We start from the raw sequence: 16,092 nt of genomic DNA, 5'->3' as shown, positions 1-16,092 counted from the left end.
ATTGCTTGTACTATATCTTCGCCTCTGCGGGGAGTGGAATGTACGGTAGGCACTATGATTGGATACCGTATTGTCCATCTTTTCTTGGGTGATATAAATATCTGCATCATCAAACGTAGTATGGAGTGTGTAGTAAAGGTGATTTCAGTATCAGCCAATTAACACTTCAAGCGATATTTTAAAAGATATAGAGAAAATGTAGTATTTGTGGGATATTTCTAAATTATGTAACTTAATGACCCCCTCCCCCACACATAATTAACCTTCATTTAATACAGTCAAAACTTTTCAAAAATGAACTTGATGTACAAAGTCCCCCCTAATAACCCGTGAGCCCCCCCTGGAGATGAATTCTGGCTACGGGCCTGGCACAAGTGGGAAATTGGCCCCCTAAACAGAACGTCCGCAGATTTTTTTCCACGGAGGGACTAGCAAGGTATTTTAGAAGGGGGCATATTACCCCGATAGCTAATAGTGTTGTTCCCTCAAAAAACAGCACTTGAATTTGAAATTATGGCATTTATGTAAATTACTATGACTGAAATCAAATTATACGTGTGAAATATATTCTTATAGGTTGATATTCGATTTATAAGGGAGAGGTGTGGCTACCCTTCCTCCCCCTTCCAGACGTCCATGTCTGTAGCTACATTATTATACTTTCACCTAGAAGTTTAGTGCAGAGGAATTTTATCGCCGATATTAAACAATATTATACTTTTAAAGAAAATATAGTATTTTCAAGCCGATTAAAGTTAAGAGCAACTACGGGGGATGGTGGTGCTGTGGCGCAACCACAGGGGGGCAATGTGCATTGCCCCTCCCAACCTAGGACGGAAATCAATTGTAGGGGGCAAACATTGAGGTAAAAGAAAGTAAAACGAGTAGAATCTAAGAGTAGTAAGACAAAAGGATACTGAAGATGGAATTAGTTTCCACGTTTTTTTGTTTTTTTTGCATTATTTCTTCCAGACGTCCAAGAGCACCTGCAGGGGGCACAAAGGAGCAATTGCGCCTTTGGACATCAAATTTCGTACAAATATAAATACATTTCGTAAAATGTTCTTGCTCGCACTGTCTTCTTCTTACAGTCTTGTCAAGTTCAGGGCCGTAACTAGTTGGCGATGGGAGCCATGAGAGTTGGCCATGGGAGCCGAACGATCTAAATGGAAAAAATTGCAAAATGCCATGGCCCCCCATGAATACTTCTGTGACATATTAAATCAATATTGTTTTCAGTTTGCAAAAATTTAGAACTAAAAATTTTGTTGCTCGCTTCGCTCGCAATTTTCTTATCTTCGGTAATGCATTGTAAATTATCAGAGAGAGAAGTTATAACTACTAAGTACTTTAGACTCTTGCTGCTAACACAATTATTTGGGAAAAGTAGCGCTTCAAGTTTCAGAGAGAATTTATTTATTCGTTATGGTGCCTCTACGTTTCTGCATTATATATATATATATATATATATATATATATATATATGCATGTATGTGTGTATAGACATATACCCATCAATGCAATGAAACTAAAGCAGTGACATAAAATGAGGTTTTCCTTTCCCGACTGAATTTTCATAAGGCTTTTGTCCGCACCCTTAATCAGAGGGTCTGAGCACGCCTATGTTCATAAAATAGCCTATTTAGTTCCTCTTATTGTTCTTTAGATATCTATTTTCCCCTAAAGCGTACGGTTTTGGCATTCTGGCTCGAAGATACCCTAAAGTAGATGAACAACACCTCAAAACACCATTTCTGTGTCTCTACTTAGGCCCGTAGCCAGGCAGGGACCAGGGGGTTGGGGCTCAGCCCCCCTGGCACTGCCGCCAGCCTTTTTTTTTAACCTTTTTAATTTGTTTCAGGAGATGAGTGAAAATGTAGACAGAATATATTAATTTGTTCACAACTTCGTTCGTTCATCTTGTTTATGAGCAGAAGTCTAAGCAGCAGCAAGTGTTTAGAAGATTCTCTAGACTTTAGAAAGTTATATCATAGGGAGCCTTCTTTATCTGTACTTTCCCTGCCCCTGTTGCAGCCTCTCGTTTGACAGAAATGAGTGACTTTGATGTCATTATCCACATTCCTTCCGCATCTGCGTTAAATGTCAACAGATCCCAAGTTTTATTACTTTGGCCGGGAGTGGAATGTACGGTAGGCACTATGATTGAAGTTAATATTGTGCATTTGAACTTAAATATCTGTATCATCAAAAATAGTATGGTGTCAGTAGCAGTCATTAGTACTTCAAGAGATGTTTTAGGAGATATATAATAGAAAAAGAAACTGTAGTATTTGTATGATATTTCTAAATTTTATATTTTAAATTAATTTAATGACCCCGACACACATAATTTACCTTCATTTAATAATATTAAACTTTTGAAAAATGGACTTGGTTTAGAAAGCCCCCCCTGATAACCCGTGAGCCCCTCCTGGAGGTCAGTTCTAGCTACGGGCCTGTCCCTAATAAAGGCAGAGTCGCCCGACCCTGTGGCCGAGTGGTTAGCACATCGCGCTGCGACGCCAAGGGTCCCGGGTTCGAATCCCGGTCGGGCTTGGTTGTTTGTGAATGTCCGTTCATCAATTTCATCATTTCATCACTCATCCCCATCTTCGCAAATTAGCCAAGAGGCACAAAACGCGAAGTAAAATAAACTAAATCAATCAATCAATCAATAAAGGTAGAGTCACCGACAATAAAAATTCAACACCTCTATCCCGATACTCTTGTCTTCCCTGCAGTGCGTTACGTGTGTTGTATAACTCTACGGCGATAGCAGAACTTTCTATTAAAAAGTTGCTGTTGAAGTCTGCTGACAGCGGTAGAATTGGACAAGTAACAAAGAATTGCAGGAAAGCCAGTATTTCAGGATCCAGGTTCCCCATTTTTATTACTGGTGACTGTACATGAAACAAGCCATGTACACATCAGGATAACTGGAAGTCAATGAACTATGTTATATGTGTATCAGAAAGGGATGAGCAAGCTCTTTCAAATCATTCATGTCCTTTATCTTATGTTTGAAAAAACTTGAGATAAAATTTGTGACTAAAATACAGATTTGAAACTATATTCGCAGTGTTTCCAGGTTCTTTCCGAAGCTTAGTGACTATAGATCTTGAAAAAAGAAGGTTGTAGTAGCGTGCGCAAAGAAGGTTGACTTCCCTGTCCCAGTATTCCTAAAAAGGAAAGTCAAAGGCAGAAAATATGGTAAAATGAGGACTCAATACTGGAAAAAAGTATACGCCCACCCCCCCCCTTCGAAAATCCTGGAGGCGCTACTTTAAGGTGGTATTACTTTCTATGTGTGTGTATACAACTCCTTTCATGCCTTTAAAATGATTGTCCGTTGTGAGCAAATTGTGTCTCTCATCAGGTAAAATATTGATACGTTGGACCAGCTCTCACGGTTGGCAAGTCTTTGGACAGAGTTCGTCTGTGTGCTTCTTTATCTTTTTGATTCTGTTATCAAAGAATTAACTTCAAATATTTGGCACGTATTTTCATCATTTCAACAAGTGATTCGAATGATCCCCGAAGCTCAGTCATTTCTAAGAGATACCTAGTCTCTTAAGACATCATATGTAGCCAAATCAAGATGGTCTGCGATATTGATCTGATCCAAGACTTCACATTGAACACTCATTAATAAAATGAAACTGAAAGAATCAATTTTCTCCTTCAAGTCAATAACCCCACTTCTTTCTGCTTGTAATTAATATGTAAGAAGAACTTTGAAAACATAAAAAACCCTCTCTTTCAGAGCATACCCACCCAACTTCTTACCTTTCTGTCCGTCGTTTTTGGATTAAATGTTTTGAGAATGGGATCAGTTTATTTCTTGTTCAAGTTTTTAACCATTGCCAAAAAGAAAATTATATAGACATGCTGAACTGCTGTAAAAAGAAAAAAAAGGCTCTTTCCCGGTTACCTTCTAAGCATCAGTAATTGTGAATTCATGTAACTTTTTCTCTTTTATGGTTTAATTAAACTAAGAACCGTAACAGGTCTTTTAAATACCCCCATAATATCTTGACGGGATTACTTTTAGCCGTTTTCATCTTTTGCCTTATTTTACTTATGATAACATGCTATTTTCAGTGCAAAAGCCCCAGACCTGATTTAACATAGAAAGAAAGTAACGAAGACCTATATTTAACTAACCTAAATAATGACTTTCCTTTAGTAGAACATTTGTACGACAATGTAGATACATCTCCGGAACATTCAGCCCATTTTTATGTCCATGTACCCCCCTTCTTTTGTACAGTCAGGACAAAAAGAAAACTCGCCGGAAATAACGGCGATTATTAGAGCAAATTCAGATCAATTCATATGCGAAAATAGTAGCGAACCCAGTTTGTTACCCCTTGTATAGTGCAACAAAGAAGTTTTAGTAAGGGAATCCAACCTCATCACCTGTGTACAATACACGCAAACCACTTCATTTCCCATCCCTCCCACCCATGCAAGCAAGATAGCAAGTGTCCAAGTACCTATTCCAAGCCAGAAATCACCCGTTTCACACGATGAAATCCCAAGTAATCCTTGTAACAGAGAGAATAGCAATAATAATCCTTCCCCAGTAACAATAAAAATTAGTTTCATCAATCACGACACTTATGACGACCTCTCAGACTGAAAGAAAATCTCCCGTTTTAAAAAAAACATCTTTGTCCTACATATACTACCTGCCTGGTAATTCTTAAAAAACAATGGTTTCGGGTTGAAGATTTATCACTCGCCTCGAGACACGCAACGTCGCTCGAACCAAAAGTTTAAAACGTTTCAATTTAAAAGACAGACATTGAGTATAAACAGGTTTAAAATTTCTGCGTGCATAGCCGAAAGAAGCAATCTGCAACCGACTATCAAACTTCAGCACGGCGACGACGAAGCGAATTTCCCCCTTTGCCTCTCTTCCCCCTTGCCTTCCCGCGAGATTTTTTTTTCTCCCTCCTCGCCAACTTTCCGCCCGCACTGGCCAAAAGGCAAAATTATGTATCTTCATCTCGAAGCGGCGGGACCCGGAATTTGCTATATCAGCTTTTCCCGCGCATCGGATTACGTACCAACAAGCGGATAACTTCAGTCTCGGAGACATGTATTTCCTCAACAGCAAGACACGGGACGAAAACACAATTCAGCAAATTCTCTATGTTTCACGGTGGTGCCAGATTTTAAAAGTGTTGCCAATTTTAATGTTCAAATTCCGAGAACTGTCTTTATGACAAGATCTTGAGTCCACGCAAAGGGAGCATTAATACATGCACGAAAGAATGTTTATAAACGGCAACACTATTAGAATCACTGCATCTATATATATAACACCAAGGGTTATTTCTCTGTTATTTTTCATAACTTGAGCGAGTTTTAGATAAATTTAATTTTATTAGAAATCAATAATAATTAGGAATTTTAGAACGATTTAATCACAATCTATTTCAGGAATTATTTTGTAACAATGTTCATTATAATTATTTAACACTAGTTGACAAATCACTCGAAACTATTTTTTTAAGGGGCACGCAGAGTCGGCAAACCCCCTTTCCTTTAAAGTTATTTTCAAGTAAAATTATGGTCAGTTTATATCTTTTATGTCCATGGGCGAGCACTTTAAGAACAATCAAAATAATTTTTCATCTCAATGTTCTACAATTTTAATAATTTTCGGTGTGGCAGAAATTTCAAGGTTTTAAAATAAGCAATCAAGTCAAATTCAGGACACAACAGCATCACTTCCATGCATACGGTGTAATCGATACGTATTATCACAGATATTTGGACCAGCAGTGAACCGTCATAAATAGGCACCGTGACTAATTGTTACGATGTTTTAAAGATCGCAAATTAGCACCTTTAGGCATGTCACTAAATAAATTCAATTTTAAGGTATACTCATCTTTCTATTGACAACAAGACATTTCTCATACAACAAGGGAAAATAGAAGTAATAGTATCGATAAATTTAACAAATATTTCATTGGTTTCTTTATGAATTCTCACATAAGTGTGACGAAACTGATTTATTATAAGCTTACCCATATATTTTATTATTCTAATACTTATTAGTCCTTTTTTTATTATTTGCATTTTCATAGTAATTTATAAATGTTCACACAAGGTATGGCACAGCATTGGAATTTTGTTATTTGTGTTAATAAGTCTAGATCAACACCCTTTTCCTCATTTCCCGTCTACGAAATTATATTTTATCCTTTACCTAAGTCTGTCTATTCATTACACCAGTCAAAAGTTCTCAACAGGAGAAGGATTTTTCCAGCGTATTGGGAATCAACATGCAGCAGTTTGGCCCATCACCAGAGAGGAGAACGGGATTCGAACCCGAATCCGTACGCATCCCGATGATTTATCTCCCCAGGAAAACTGCATGCAACAGCCATGTGAGCAGGCACTTTAACTCCAGTTCGCATTCCTCAACTTCATCAACGGAAGATTCCCGCAATTCCTTCCCTTTTGTTCACGACGAAAATCGCCGGAGTTACCAAGTTCCAGCAACAAAATTCTCAACAATTCTCCACAAGAACAAAATCCCCACAACGGACTAAGTTTTACAGTCCCCTTCCCCAATCACTGTTCCAGTATAGGAAGAAAAGGAGAATAAGAAGAATAAGAAGAAAAGAAGAATAAGAATAAGAAGAAAAGAAGAATAAGAAAATGAAAACAGAAGAAAGAAGAAAGCAGAAGAGTGTGTTCCAGAAAGTGCGTTGACCTGTCCCAATTAAGGTCACATTACGCCATCAAACACGTCTCAGATTACCTTACGTGTAATGCATTAAATATTTACAAGCCTCTGTCGATAAGTAATTCAAAAGCCACAGAAGAGGAAACTAATCTGCAATGAACTTTAGTTCCACAAACTTCATACCCATTGCTCCAGAATTTCAATACATGACCCCTCCTTAAATGGTCATGTCCCAACGCTTCTAGAAGTGCATCGATGTGATATAGTTAACAAATCACATTCAATTATACACGTTTTCATGCAAGACAGTTTTGAAAAGTAATTTTCCAGTATGTGAAACCTTCCTTCAATGATTAGTGCATAGGAGTGTACTAAGTGAGAAACCATCAGGAATTGTTCACTTCTCAACAATGTATATTAACATTGCATTTGATCCAGTTTAAGTGAACGTGCAGCACGACAACATTTATATTTTGAAAATGCTTACCGGTCTCATTGACCGTTTTCTTTTCTTCTTCTAGAAAGAAAATGTTCCAACGGAAATCAGTGTGTGCAAAATTTTCTAACATAGATTGTGTTTCACCGGAAGTGTCATCCACAAGAGTACGTGTGTGTTTTCTGGATACAATTAAAACCATACTCACTTCTGTACTTCCAGTTAGTGTCTCAGCGATCCTAGGAACCTTGTGATCAACGAACTATAGTGACACAACACTTTCTGCGAACACGTGTGTTTTATAAAACTACTGTGTGAGCTCCAGTGTAGATTGCACTCGTCACATTGTTTCAATGTTATGAAATACAGTTCTTCACAACACGTAATTGTGTAAACAGGCCGCTTGCCTTCGGCGCGCCATCCCGAAACACGTGCGACATCGAAATTCTTGGAGACAGTCACGTGACTAGTGGCCATCTTTGTGTACCTATCAACGCCCTCGAATTATGTCCACCTTTGTGTATCAAGTGATAGCCACGGCGGCCATTACAACATAGATGTTGGGCTCCGCCCTTCAGTGATTATGACACCGACAGACTGCTTACGCGCAGACAACATTGCTTACGCTAACCAAAACATTTTTTTTTATCTCTTCGAAAAACACGTGTGTTTGTTTTGCTTACCTTGTTTTTACGGCCAAGTACATAAACAGTTAAGACTTATCACATTACTTATGGCCTGTTACCGCATCTGCACTTGAGATAATCATGCAATTTTAATTTTGTTAATTTTTGGGTTTTTGGCAGGGAAAATATGGTTTATTTTATTTGTGTTTTATTTCCTTCTCTAAGTTTTAATAAAAAAACTCCAACTTCTAAGTTTAGATCAACATGGGTATTTCAAATATAAATTTCAATTTGGGAAATTTTTTCCCGAGGGAGGTATCGTAACAGGTTCCCCTGATTAGAGAAAAGTAGCAAGCCAAAAGCAATAACCTCCTTCGTCGGCCGTTACTCTCTGAAGCATTCAAAGAATGCTAAGTCAGTATCAAATCTATCTTCCTGGTTGATTGAAAGGAAGTTGCTGATCAACGGGTATCGGAGAGCAATAACCAGGTGGTGGAAGAAAGAATAAGTTAGAGTGTAACGGGCGACTTGGGGTCTCTTGCATTGGTACGAGGAAGAAGAAAGATCGGGGAGCTTGAGCGAGTCAGGATAGAGCATTTCTAGGAGTCTTCTCCGAGGATTTCTTCAGCATCGAATAGACAGGTAATATCCTTCTCTAACCATGTTGATCTAAACTGGAAGACATAAAATCCAAATTCTTAGTGTTGTGCCATTTCAAGTGTGAAAAGTAACCTCTCGCCTATTACCATCAAGTTATCTGCCAAAGGGCGAGTGCTCACCAGTGAGGATGAATGAATGACGAAGCTACATCACCCAAGCATAATGGTCAGGATTCTGGTAAGATCCCAACGAGCAACAGTTCGTTACGGAACTAAGATATTTTTATTCTCAATGAGTTTTACTTTCCGCGTGATCGTAAATATCTTTCTATAGCTTAGATTAGTAGATTAAGACATTTAAGTTTGGTGTTCCTAGCATCAATCAAGTATTTCGAGTACATTAAGTTAGTTAAACTTTTTAGTTTGTACACTTTCGCTCGTCTTCTGCACGTGAGAGTGTGCAAAGTTCATGATACGAAAAAAGTTTAAAAAACAACAACTCTAACCTATGACAATGATAACTTGCAGCCAAATTTGAACCAGATTTCTCTATACTTAAAATATCTATAAATTACAAACAGGAATTTAGTTTTCAAAGTCTGAAATTACTCTTTGCTCATCCTTTGAAACTTCCAAAAATTTTCTTGCATGTGGAACTTTGACCCGTAAATTATTGTTCAGTAAGAAAGTATGTGAAGGTTTATGATTCTTTACAAATTTAGAGTAAGTTTCAAATGCAGGGTAAAATTTTATGTAACTTGTATATTGCTTTTTTACCCTTCGTAATTTGAAAAATAAAACTAGATTACGGAGAACGGTAAAGATTGGATTTTAAGTTTATCAGTGTTAATTATGTATTTTCTAATGTTACATAAATTTTTGAAATATTCTTGGAGAAGATGGCAACATTCTGAATGAATAAGAAGGAACGATTCAGTCAGAAAACTAAAAATTAGACTTTTACGTGAAAAATTATGGATACTCGAGTTTGGACTCCAATTAAAAATTAACCAGTACACCTACATACAAACGAGACATCAAAATTAAGCTTATTCAATAATTCTTTAATCTATGGTTACCAATTTTTTTCGGGTATGTCTTCTACTTTTTTCGTCATGAGAACAAAGATGTGCCGTTTTTCTTTACAAACGATCAATCTCTTCGGAATTTTATATATAAAAAAAATGGGTGGTTCCATCGTGAAAAAAAATTAATTTCAATGGAGTAACGATGTATGTGCAACGTGGCAACACTGCACGCACTGACTCGCAGTGACAGTCCGCAGTTTCCACGGTTCAACAGTTCAAATTGTGTGCGGTGTTCGCACGTACGATGTATAACTTACATCTTTACTCCGTTAAATAGAAATCTGTACAAAATCGATTTCGCAATGTGAATTAACAGTGATAATGGATTTTAAAAGCAGATGCAAAGAGCTTCAAAAGAAGAAGAATATTGCATTTGTAAGACTGGACAAAAGTAAGAAAAAGTTGTCTCACAAAATTGATAGGAATGTTTTTTTGACCAATTTTTAAAATATGAAAATAAATATTAAATGTGTTTAAAACCTTTCTGCCTGCGCCGTATTAAAATTTCATCATGGTCGGACCGTCGGTTTTTTATTTATAGAATTTCGAAGAAGACGATCGTTAAAAAAACCTTTAAATAACGAAATATAGTTGTTCTCACCAGCGGTGCCCACAAGGGGAATTCATGACGCGCCTGCGACATGGGAATTTTTTGTGGAGACAAAATTTCACAGTTTACCTACCAATTCTACATATCTTCTTTGTAACGTGCCCACCGTTACATGGTGGTATGGTAAAGTGTGGCATGGTTTGGTAAAGTGATATATATATATTGAAAAACATTCTGTCGGCACACTGTCGATGGCTCACATGTTAGTTTTGTAAGAAGGACGCTATTGATTTAAGTTATCTCTCTTTCGGTCAAAGAATGTGTTCTTTCCATTGTTGTTGGTTTGTAACTGATAAAGAATTGTCTATTTTCTTCTGTATAGAATCGGTACAATGCAATGTGCTCTTAGTTATTTTTGGGGATTTTTACCGAGTAGGATTGAGAGAATTTTGAACGTACGGTTTGTATCTCTGTTTAAAGTGAGTTGGCAACGCGTACTCATAGTTAGGATTTTCGCCGCCCTTGCGCCACCCCCCAAACGTTATAAAAGCAGCGCAGACGGGCCGAGAGCCCATCACATCCAAGGAGGGAGTCCCTGGTGTGGTGGATAACAAGCCACGCCAGGGGATTACGGAAGACGTCGCCTAGTTCTGGAACCTGTGCCTAGATGTCGGTGAAGCAGAATATTTCATTAGACGACCGCATTCCTTCCGGTGTGTTGTTTATCTCCTCAGCCATGGGTACCGAAGGAAGACGCGATTGGTCAGACGAGGTCGAGATGGAAGAGAACCTATCAACAGAGACTGCAAACCAGGATGGCACGCCAGCAGCCCAGATGACTCCACATTTTCAAGATCTGAAATCCAGAATATCGGCGCCATCCCTCGGCATCATCCCTACCCAAGAGGTGGTTTTCTTGGTGGCCTGAACCCCAGACCGGTGAGTAGGCTAGATATTGAAGAATCTCGCAAGAGAGAACGTCAACAGTCGATTTACACTGCAGACCAAGATACCAAATCCGATGGTTTTCAGTTAGTGAATCCAAGGAAGCTGCGAAGCCTAGTCAATCTGTGCCGCTTGCTGCCTCAGTGCCAGTGTCCAACGCATATCAGCTTCTTCAGACTTATACCAAGGACTCTGATTCTACGGCAGGAACATCTGCCACCAACGGACATCAAGATGGAATTGAATTCGCTGGTGAAACAACTTCGTCCAATCGCAAGATACCTCCGATATTTATTTACAATGTATCGTCCCCGCACATATTTGTGGCTACGCTGCACAATATTCTGAAATCCGAACTGCGAATTCGATATACAGCTAGCAGTATCCGAGTTCACTGTCAAACAACTGCTGACTTCGAATCTCTCGAACGTAACCTCACCACCAAGAAGATTGAATTTGCAAGTGCACCGGTTCGACAAAATCGTCCTCTGAAGGTCGTAATCAGGCAATTACCTATCGACGTGCCCTATGATACTTTGTTTGCGGAGTTGGCAAAGAAAGGCTACGATGTGCAAAATGTAAAACGCATGACGCAGAGGGACCGAAAAACTCACGTCCGGAAGCAAATACCTCTGTATCTGGTCACACTTCGCAGGAACGAAAAGTCTGCTGACATCTATACAGAAGAGTACCTTTCCTATTATCGGATCAAGATTCTGGCATATCGACCACCCAGCATCCTACAATGCCACCGATGTCAGCGCCTGGGCCACACCCAAAGTACCTGTGCAGCTCGACCACGTTGTGTGAAATGTGGAAGTGACCACCTTACCGCAGATTGTCCAAAGAAGGACAGAGAAATACCCGCAGTCTGCTGTAATTGTAAGGAAAATCACCCGGCAAATTACCGTGGTTGCCGATACTTCACCGCCATGGCGAAACGGCAAACAGTACAACCGACACAGTCTACACGCGCGTCGAATGCGAACACAGAGTCCTTGACCACTCCAGCCGTAACCTCCTCTCAGGATGCCACCAGCTATGCAAATACCGTGAGTGGTGTGGCAGACAACAGACGACGTCAACGTCCTAAGGCTAATGAAGAAAACGAAGAAGATGTGGGTTCCATACTCAAATCTCTACTGGATATGGTTAACAAAATGCACTTCGAGAAGATATTGAAGCACATTAATAGAGGACTCCAGCGAATGTCACGCGCTACAACCAGCATGAATTATGTCACGATTGTTCTGCAAACACTCATTGAAATGCAAAGCGATGGGTTCTTTTAATCGCAATGGACTTCTACGTCAGATAAATTTGCTTGTCTTTAATGCAAATGGCATCGAAAAACAGACCTTATTGCTTCAACATTATTTATACTCACGGAATATAGATGTCGCTCTTATCAATGAGTCTCATCTTAAACCTCATATCACATGGACAGTTCCCAACTATAAAATATTTCGAGAAGATCGAATTGGTCGTCGCAATGGAGGTCTGTTAATACTTGTTAAACGTGGCCTAACTGCTATCAAGATACCAGTTCCACCTTTAGCTTCGTTGGAAGCCTTGGCGGTGAAGCTCCATGCAACAAATGAAGACCTAGTTGTTATTTCAGCATATAAGCCTCCAAAAGAAGTTCTGACCACAAACGATTTCCTTGTACTAGAAACACTTGGTGATAGAATTGTACTGGGGGGCGATTTGAACGCCAAACACGGTGACTGGCATTCTATCACCTCCAACACAGCCGGGAACGCTTTGGCTGCTATAATGGATCAGCTGGCTTTTTCCATCTCTGCTCCTCACGAACCGACGCATTATCCACGCAATGGAAGTCGCCCCGATGTGCTAGATGTAATCCTGACCAAAGATGTCGGCCTCAGCACTATGCCATTTGTAACTTGGGACCTCGATTCCGATCATCTCCCTGTTTCTGCTTCCATCGGATACGGTTTATATCAACATCAGTTCCGCACCTTACGAGAAGCTATTACTGATTGGACTCTCTTTACCGCTCGTGTCCACAATTCCGTTGACCTAACTACTCCGTTGTCATCACCTGCAGACATCGACAGGGGTGTTACTATGTTCACCAACGTCATCACAGATTCCTGGCGCCAATCCACGACATTCACAAGTGATCCACTCTCTACTCAGGCTACTCCAGTTTTGTATATATTAACACGACTTGTGCGTTGGGCGCGCCGACGATGGCATCGCTCCAGATCGCCCATCCACCGGGGAGACTGGATGCTCCTTCAGCGTCATCTTCATCAATACTTACACCGTGAACGAATCCACCAATGGGATCGCAAACTTGGCCAATTGACAGAGCTTGATCCTACATTTTGGAAGATTGCTCGTAATTTAAATCAACGTCAACAGCCTACTATGACGGCCATTAATAGCCCTGCAGGCCCAATTATGGATCCCCAGAGACAGGCTGAGCTTCTAGCCGATCATTTTTATGATCAGTTTCAACCAAACAATGATCTTCATGACGCTGTTACAGAACAGATCGTCGATGCTGCTTTCCAACGTCTTCAACGCCAGCCTTCGTCGTTGGATGTTCCACCTGTCTCGCCTCGCGAGGTGGCAAATGCAACACGAAAATTGAAAAATAACTCTGCTGCCGGATTAGACGGGATACCGCCAGCTGCACCGAAGCATCTGTCCCGTAAGGGCTACATCTTTTTGGCGAAATTATTTACAAACATCTTGAACCTTGGTTACTTTCCACTTCAGTGGAAATTGGCGAAACTCATCGTACTACCAAAACCTGGTAAGGATCCACAAAATGCCAACAATTACCGTCCCATCAGTTTGCTTTCTCATCTTAGCAAGCTTTTTGAACGAGTTATGCAACGACGACTTCATGAGATCATAGAAGCTAACCATCTGCTCCCAGATCATCAATTTGGTTTTCGCCGTTCCCATGGGACGAACGAACAACTTGAACGCGTCGTCGACTATGTAGCGATTCGTCTTGATTTGAAGCGCCGAGCATTAGGATTATTTCTCGATGTACAAAAGGCGTTCGATCGAGTTTGGCATGCTGGACTCCTGTATAAACTGCGACGAAGGAGGTTTCCACTCAGCTATAGAAAGGTCATAGCCAGCTTTCTGTCTAACCAGTGTTTCATTACGTCCATAAATGGACAGAAATCGACGCCAAGACTGGTCCGTGCTGGGTTACCTCAAGGATCGGTGATTTCGCCGATACTTTACTCTTTGTATACTGCAGATGTACCCACCCCAGATAAAGGGATAATTGCCACATACGCAGACGACACTGCACTATTCACTACCGGCAAACGTGTGCTTCAGTGTCAGAAACAGATGCAAACTTTCCTGCCGATCTTTGACCGTTGGGCTCAACGGTCGAAAATCAAGATAAATCCAGAAAAGAGTACTTCAGTCGTTTTTAGTCTATCCAATGCCAAAGAAGGGGCCAGCTTGCAACTATTTCAGCGAGATGTACCCAGCGCTGAACAAGTTAGATACTTGGGGGTGTTGATTGATAAACGCCTTACCTTCGGACCACACATCAATGCCCAGACTAAGAAGGCAAAACAGAGGATAGGATATATATACCCAATGTTCCGGTCCATGGCACTCACACTCGAGACACGCCTGCATTTATATAAAATGATGGTGCGGCCGATATTACTATACGCCAGTCCCGCCTGGCAGCATGCAGCGAAGACTCATTTAATTAAACTGCAAAGAGTCCAAAATCGAGCTGCCAGAGCAATTGGAAGGCATCCTCCTCTTACTCGCATAATCCAGATACATGAAGAACTGAATTTGGAGCTTCTTGATGTAGCACTACGACAAGCCAAACTATCCTTTTGGAATAAAATAAGAGGACACACAAATCCACTAATTAGCAAGCTGGGGTCGGAGAGGCCTCGTCATTTCCGCATTAAACTCCCGAGATTGGAGTAAATTTTTGATTGTTGTGTTATGTATGTGGTGATTGTAATTGTTTTGTTCACTTTGGGAACACAATATTTTAAACTTCGAGCGACAGTTGCCCAAGCTTGTTCTTGTTATTATGTATATGAAGTTAATTGTTAAAGATGTTGTCTACAGAATATAACAGATTAGAGTCAAATATAAGTATGACACTCCATATCGATTATGACATATTACCGCACCGCACCGCACCGAGAGCTCAGTTGACTGCCAGATGCCAACTGCGGAAGGATCGGAAGATCTGGTCCCCAAGACTTCGGTCTAGGATAAGTCCCCGGCCAGATCTTCCCTAACTGATGTTTCCCCCTTACTGATCCGGTCCCAGGTTCAAACCTCGGACAAGTCCCCGACCGGGTCCTTTCTTCAACAGTACCTTGGTTCCCAGGTGCAAACCCCGGGAAGGTCCCCGACCAAGGAACTGAAATGGATGAGTCCCTCACGAACCGGTTCCTAGGTGCAAACCCTGGACAGCCCCCGGCCGGTTCTCCCCGTAGATCCTGGTTCCAGGTTCAAACCTCGGACGAGTCCCCGACCAGGTTCTCGCACACCGTCCGTCCTGATTCGTTAGGAGGTACCGACGCTTGTCACCTGGCTCACGCCCAAAAGGAGGTACCCGCGGACCCTGTGCATCCTGTTTCTCTAACTTCTATTTCTCTCCCCTCCCCCAGTTGGCAATCTTGATACGGGTCGTTTTTATTATTATTGGTCACGTGTGTTTGTTTAGTCACATGGGGTTTTTCTATTATGTAATCACGTGGGACCCTTTTTCTGTTAATTGGTTTCGTTAATTAGTCACGTGGGCCCGGATAATTATTAGTATATTATGGGACTCGCGTATTTGTATCAAGTGGGAAATCTTAACTGGGATAAAATAGAGTAGTGCGTTGTTCCCATGTGGGCTAAGGTTTGTATTGTTATTATTGGTGGTCCCTAACTGAGATAAACTTTGGCTATTTGGATCCAACTGGTACGGTAATTAACTGAAATCTATCAGGGATAAAATTGTATGCAACCACCAGAGTAAATGTAAGGTAAATTATTTTGTCATGTGATAAGTTTGTTAACGGGTCAATGCTTTACCCGGGGGTCGAACTGATTATCATTTAACACAACATTTCTTTAAATACCTTGTATTCACTGTATGCGGTAAAATATAAA

This window comes from Lepisma saccharinum, chromosome 9 (genome assembly GCF_977018435.1).
Source record: "Lepisma saccharinum chromosome 9, izLepSacc3.1, whole genome shotgun sequence".
Lineage (NCBI taxonomy): Eukaryota > Metazoa > Arthropoda > Insecta > Zygentoma > Lepismatidae > Lepisma > Lepisma saccharinum.
The sequence above is the reverse complement of the archived record's forward strand: the minus strand, read 5'-3'. Positions refer to the sequence as shown.